Source organism: Petaurus breviceps, unplaced genomic scaffold, assembly GCF_028583685.1.
Source record: "Petaurus breviceps papuanus isolate PSGF00001 unplaced genomic scaffold, PetGlider_PUasm1.0 90397, whole genome shotgun sequence".
Lineage (NCBI taxonomy): Eukaryota > Metazoa > Chordata > Mammalia > Diprotodontia > Petauridae > Petaurus > Petaurus breviceps.
The window spans coordinates 827,643-835,166 of NW_027187239.1; positions in this window are offsets into that span (position 1 = coordinate 827,643).

A 7,524-nucleotide genomic window follows, 5' to 3' on the forward strand; every position below is an offset into this window, starting at 1 on the left:
TGAAGTCAGACTGCAGAGTTAAAAGGAAAAAGGAGTGAGAGGGAAAGAAAAAGAAGTATTGATCACAGATCATAGGCAGGCTTCAGGAGCATCAGCCATAAAAGAGAGAAGAGAACCAGCATTGTAACTACTGGGATCGATCAGAACAACCAAAGGTGTTTGAGGGAGGGGGGGACAAAGAGCTGTTTGCAGGTAGTAGGGAAACAGCCAGTAGACAAAGAGAGACTAGAAATGAATGAGTGAGGATAGGAGAGGGGCCAGTCTGCTGGAGAAGATGGGACAGAATGAGATCACACGGGCATTGAAGGGGTTTGCCATGGTACCTCTTCAGGGGTGAAAGCATCTGGGGGATGTGAAATATGGAGAAAAGGTGGCTTACTTTGGTGGATATACCAGCCATTCATGATGGTCACTTGGGTAATCAGCCTTTTGTAGGAGCTGAGCAGTTCATGGGAAGCTAAGTATCACCCCTCCCTCATGCCCGCCCCACCTTGAGAGTGACCATGAAAAGTGGTGTTGATCCTGGGCCCCTGAAGTATTGCATGCCTAGACTGCCAATGTTGGTAGTGGAGGCCATAGATGATTCTAGCCGATATCCCCCTTGGACAATGATGAAGGAAAGAGCAAGGACCTAGCTATAGCCCCCCATCTTGCTCCCCGGAAGGCAGGAATCCAAGTTTCCCTTGGAAAAGGGTGAAGCAGATCCCAGATTGGATACCCACAGTGCCAAACATAAGCCAACCATATCTATATATTTAGCCAGCAACCACACATATTTCTTACACCTACTTCTTTCAGAGGAAATCAATCAACAGACACTTAAGGCCTGGGGTCCAAAGAAAGGAAAGGATAGCTCTTGTCCACAAGCAGCTCCCATCTGAAGAGGGGAGCCAACATGCAAGTGACCAGGAAATGAAGGTGCTTCAGAGGAAAGGGCGCCAGTGGCTGGGGAGACCAGTACAGGCCTACAGCGGAAGGCATCCTCAGCCTTTCAGTCTCTCAGGTCCGTAGCCCCAGTTTTGACCTTGAGCCCTCACCTGCCCCTTCCACACCTGTGGACTCCTTTTTCTGTTCTCATGGCTGCCATTTTAATTCAGGCCCTCCTAGCTCCTTTTCTGGACCTCTCTGCAGTGGCCTCCAAATTGGTCTTCCTGCTTTAAGCTCCTCTCCACTCCAAGGCAATGCCCACTCCACACAGCCGACAGTCACTCCCTACTGAGGAACTCCAATGGTTTCCCCTAGGATAAAATAGAAATCCTTCTGCTTGACTCTGAAAGCCCTCCACCACCCAGCTGTGACGTCGATGGTCAGTGACCTTCAAGCATCCTCTAGCTTGGCAGGCCAGGTCTTATCTCTGTTCTTCTCCTGCAGTAATCCCATAGTCTTTCCTGGTGCCTTTGTCCATCCCTCAAGTCTGGAATTCACTCCCCACCCCCCACCTCCCCTTCCTTGGGTTTCTGCCTTTAAGATGCAGGTGAGACCTCTATCAGATTGCTTGCTGTCCTGGGGAGGGGAATGAGAGGAAGAGAGGGAGAAAAAATGGGAACTCAAAAATCTTATAAAAAAAATAAATGTTGGAAATTGTCTTTACATGTAATTGGAGAAAGTAAAATACTATTTATGTAAAAGCTTCTTTAGTGTGAGCTTTTGCAAGTGCAGACAGATAGCAGCATCGCTCAAAGTAAACTTTGCTCATGAAGCAATAAACCATGACCTTCCTGACCCCCCCAGATGCAGGCTAGGCACCTTCTTCTACTCAAGCCTTTGCTGATCTCCCTCTCCCTTCCTCCCAAACTTGTATGTCCATGCCATTTAACCTATATCTGTTCTGTGGATAATGTTATTCCGTCATTTTCAGTAGTGTCTGACTCTCCATGACCCCATCTGGCACTTTCTTGTCAAAGATCTTAGTGTTTTGTCATTTCCTTCTCCAGCTCATTTTACAGATGAGGAAACTGAGGCAAACGGGGTGAAGTGACTTGTCCAGGGTCACACAACTGAGGCTGGATTTAATTCAGGAAGAGGAGTCTTCCTGTCTCTAGATTCCCTGACATCGGGCACTCTGTGCACTGTGGCACCACCTAGCTGTAGATAAATACATAGTGTCTCTCCTGATGGACTCTACAATAGTAGGGACTGTTTCATTCTTTCTGTTTATATCCTTCCGGACTAGGATAGTTCCAGTATACAATAAGTGCTTAATACATGCTTGTTGATTGACTGACTGAAGGAAGTAGTCAGAGTGAAGGTGGGAGCCCAGCCCGCACAGATAACACACAAAGAACAGCTCCTCTGTTTCATTCCCATCACTTCCTTTTCAGGGTGCTGAGGAGGCTGTGCTGTTCAGTGCCAGAAGCTGGAAAACGTCTCTCCTTTTGTTCTCTCCTGAAACCCTTCACCCTTCACCAGGCTCTGTGGTGGCAGCGCCTGCCCTGCCTGGCAGGGTCAGGAATCCCACCTCATTCTCCTCCAAGTCACAGCACTGGGTTCTTTTAACATCTTGGGCTTCTGGGGAGCCTGGGCACAGCATCAGAAAGGCCCAGATTGGACTTATTAAGCCTATCTCCTGATGCCTGTGGGCACACACACCAGGGGAGCTAAGCTCCTTTGCAAACGGCTCAGGCTCCCAGGGAAAGGGAGACATCTACTTGTTGGCAAAGGGCCAGGCTCAGAATCTCAGAATCTGTCACAAAAGTTTTCAGCTCAATCCTCATGCCTCAGTGACCAATTTTTTTCATTAATCTAAGTTTTATTGTTGACTTTTGTTTTTATTCCACAATGGTCTATACACACACACACGCACACACAACCTCTCCCTTACAACAAAAACATTTAAGCAAAACCACTGACATCCCACATACCATATTCTCCATTCCTAGTTTCCCACCTCCATGGTTTTCCATTCAAACTTCTCCATGCATCTAGAGGTTGTTTATGAATAGACAAGTTTCAATGCCTTTGACCATGGCAGAGGGTAAAGAGAGCTGATTGGGCCTTCGGTCAAGATGGAGGGTCCAGCCTGGCCTAGACCACACAAGGGCCCCTGGACCCTGGGGCATTCCCCGTGAGGGCCCAGTCATGTTCCTGAATCCTGAGAGTAGGATCTGGTACAAAAGCAGGGAACTGGCCTCACTGGGGCAATTGTGCATGCTGCTTTCTTAAAGCCATTTCTTTGACTCTGGGTCACTTCCCAACAGTCTTCCCAAGTCTCTCTAAACTCCATTGTTCCTATGATGCAATGACATTCCCTGTTTATCCATCACATTGGTTTAGCCTTTCCTCAGTCAATGGAGAGCCATTTTATTTCCAGTTTTTTGCTACCACAAAAAGTACTGCTATAAATATTTTGTTAAATATAGAACCTTTCTATCTCAGTGACCTTTTTTTTTCTTCGAGAAAGATTCAATTCAATTCTCTAACCATGTATCAAATTGCTGCTACTGGCAGAGTACTGGGTGCTGGGCACATGAAGACAAAACCAAGGGGTCTTGGCCCTGAAGGATCTGCTATTCTGTGGAGGAAGAGGGGATACAAAATGCATACAGTTGAGTCAATTCAATAGAAACAGAATCGATAAAGGGGAGGAGGGGAAACAGGATTCAATCAATCAATCAACATTGATCTTTTTTTATGTTGTTGTCCACTTGGAAGTGAAGGTGACACATTTGTGGATTGTAAATTAATAAGAAATATTCATGTAAGGAAATCCAGGACCACAAGAAGCATTTGGGGGAGCGTTTGGTAGGGAGGTCAGAAGAGGAGCCAGGAGGGCTCTGGCCATGGGGGCATGCTCCAGCCCCATTGGGAAGGAGTCAGCTGGGGGGTCTGAGAAACTGCTCACAGCCCTGGCATGGAAGCCAGACATTCTGGTGATGGAGATGAAGAGAGTCTCAGTGCAGCTAGATTGAGGCAAGAACACCTAGCCATAGGGGTGACTCACCTAGGCCAGGGTCATTCTGGCTATCTCTGGAGAATGGGCCCAGCAATAAACCCAACAGAAGAAAGACCAGTGATTGTATGGGGGGGCGGAGCCAAGATGGCAGAGTAGAAGCACGACCCTTCAGCTCCGGCTTCCACCCTCCCCAATCCATGTAAAAAGGGGACTCTAAACAAACTTTGGAGCTGCAGGACCCACAAAATGACACAGAGAAGCTAACCTCCCTCTGAGAGCAGTCCAGCAGGCCGGCAGGAATCGGCCAGCGCAACACTCTGGGAACCGAGCCCAGCACTGCCCCGAGGCTTTAGCCCCAGGGCGGGCCTGACCAGCCGCCAGCCAGAGGGACTCCAGATCAGCAGCAGCTGTGGCCTTTTCCAGATTTATCAATACATAGATGTGAAGGACAAAGTGAGAGGCCAGTGCATTCTGGACTTTGGGACCCAGCAAGTGGGAGTGCGTGGCTTTTACCCCCGGGGCGAGAAACCTCTGAGACGCTGGCACAGCCTGCCAGCGCCACCTGGCGGCTTCAGCTCCTGGCCTGCAGAGTGTAGGGGGACCAAGCACCAGTCTGAGGGGTCATCGCTCTTATTTTAACCTGCTTGGATCTGGATTGCGGTCTAGGGTGGAGGTCCTGGGGTGTGTGTCCAGCTTGCCAGAGCTTGTGGAGACCTCAGAGAGGGCACCCATCTAATACCTTCGGCAGCTGAGAAAACCCTAGCGTTTGGGACGAAAACTCCCCTGTCTAGTGGCAGAGTCCTACTGTGGCAAAAAGCCCAAAAGTCAAATCATTGAGTGGCAAAATGATCAGGCAAAGGAAACAAAGCAGACAGAAGATTCCAACGTTACACTCCTATTTTGGGGATAAGAAGGAGCAAGGCATGGAACAGGAGGAAATCAGTGAAGTCAGAACTCCTGCACCAAAAGCTTCAAAGGAAAATACAAGCTGGTTACAGGCCATAGAGGACCTTAAGAAGCAGATAAGAGAAGTGGAGGAAAAATTGGGAAGAGAAATGAGAACAATGCAAGAAAATTATGAAATGAGAGTCAACAGCCTGACTGAAGAAAATAATACCTTAAAAAACAGACTGACTCAAATGGCAAAGGAGGCTCAAAAAGGCAATGAGGAGAAGAATGCCTTAAAAAGCCAAATTTGCCAGATGGAAAAAGAATCTCAAAAGCTCACTGAGGAGAATCATTGGTTCAGAATTAGATTGGAGCAAATGGAAGCTAATGACTTTATGAGAAATCAAGATGCTGTTAAACAGATCCAAACAAATGAAAGAATAGAAGGCAATGTGAAATATCTCATGGGAAAAACCACTGACCTGGAAAATAGATCCAGGAGAGATAATTTAAAAATTATTGGACTGCCTGAGAGCCATGACCAAAGTAAGAGCCTGGAAAGCACCCTCCAGGAAGTTCTCAAAGAAAACTGCCCTGATGTTTTAGAACGAGAGGGCAAAATAGAGGTTGAAAGACTCCACCGATCACCTCCTGAAAAAGATCCCAAAAAGAAAACTCCTAGGAATATTATAGCCAGGTTCCAGAATTCCCAGATTAAGGAGAGAATATTACAAGCAGCCAGGAAGAAACAATTTGAATATTGTGGAAACACAATCAGGATAACCCAGGATCTGGCAGCTTCTACACTGCTTGGAATGTGATATTCCGGAGGTCAAGGGAGCTGGGATTAAAACCAAGAGTCACCTACCCAGCAAAACTGAGTATCATGTTTCAGGGGAAAATATGGTCATTCAGTGGAATACAGGACTTTCAAGCATTCTTGCTGAAAAAACCAGAGTTGAATAGAAAATTTGACATTCAGATACAAGAAGCAAGAGAAGCATGAGAAGGTAAACAGGGAAAAGAAATCATAAGGAACTTATCAAAGTTGAACTATTTTTTTTAAGCAATTGGGGTTGAGTGGCTTGCTCGGGGTTGCACGGCCGGTTGTTTTTTCTGGGTGTGGTGCTGGGTGTCTGGGCCCGGATTTGATCTGGGTCGTCCCGGCACTGGGGCCGGTGCTCTTGCTTGCTGAGCCACCTGGCCAAAGTTGAACTATTAACATTCCTACATGGAAAAACAATAATTGTAACTTATGAAACTTTTCTCAGTAGTTGAAGGGTTTAGAAATATATATATATATTATACATATATCTCTTTATATGAGGGTATGCGGGCATATGAATACATATGTGAATGTGTGTATATACGTTTACAGGTATACATAGATAGAGGGCACGGGACCAATTTAACAGGAAGGGATGATACTTAAAAGGTGAAATTAAGAGATGAGAGGAATATAATGAGAGGAGATGGGGAGAGACAGAGTGGGGCAACTATCTCATACAGAAGAGGCAAGGGAAAATGGTTACAATGGAGGGGAAGAATAGGAAGGCAAAAAGGAATGGGTCAACCTTATTCCTATTGAATCTGGCTTGAGGAGGGAGGGAAATACACACTAAATAGGGGATCTCACCCTCCAGGAGAATAGGGGGGGAAGGGGATGTGAGGGGGGATGATGGAAGGGAGGGCAGGCTGGGGGGGGAGGGAAGTTGGAAGCACCCACTTTTGAAAAGGGACAGGATCAAAGTAGAGAATAGAACAAATGGGAGGTGGGATAGGAGGGAGGGAAATATAGTCAGTCTTCTACAATACATCTACTATGTTATTGTTTTGCATTAGCCGCACATGTACAACCTATACTGAACTGCTTGTCTCCCCAGTGGGGGTGGGTGTCAGGGGGGGGAGGGAATGAATCTGGAATTGAAAGTTTTAAAATCAAATATTCAAATATATGTATATATATATATGTGTGTGTGTGTGTATACTATTATTAATACCATCTTACATGTTATTAAAAAAAAAAAGATATACAGGCACTGAGGCATAGAGATCCACTGGAAAAGTTGAAATGGGTATGGGAGAAAATATGGGAGAGAGCAGATCGGAGGTGGGGATATCCTGTGGGACTGCTCTTTTGGGGGGATGGGTGGGGGAAAAATGGGGAGAAAATTTGTAACTCAAAATCTGGCGGAAACGAATGATGTAAATCAGAAGTTAATAAAGCATTAAAAAAAAAAAAGAAGACCAGCTCAAGAGTCTGAATTTAGGGTTATCTCAGTTCACCCAATGGGGTGTTTGGTTGTAAGTAGGTATCTCTAATAACCTGGTTAAAGTGCAAGTCTTTTGATTACTGAAATATATGGCAAGCAAGTCTGGGCCCAAAGATGAGATACAAGAAGGCACCTTTGTACAAAGAACATGCCTTCAGACCTTTAAAATATGGTGGTTTAGCTTTGCTGAGTTTCCTCCCCCCATTCTTTGGTAAAAGGCACAGGCCTCTGGGGAGGGCTGGGGAAGTGACACAGTGGGATTGGGCTGATGGGAAAACAAGAGAGAGTAATAACTTATTTTAAAAAGAAATTATATACAGTAATATGTACAGCACTGCACTGGGTCTCTGAGATGCCTAGAACTGCTATGCCCTGAGAGAGCAAGACAGAAACAGAGAAACACATTCAGAGAGAGACAGAGAGAGAGGGGGAGAGACACACACCCACACACAGACACATGCAGAGAGAGAG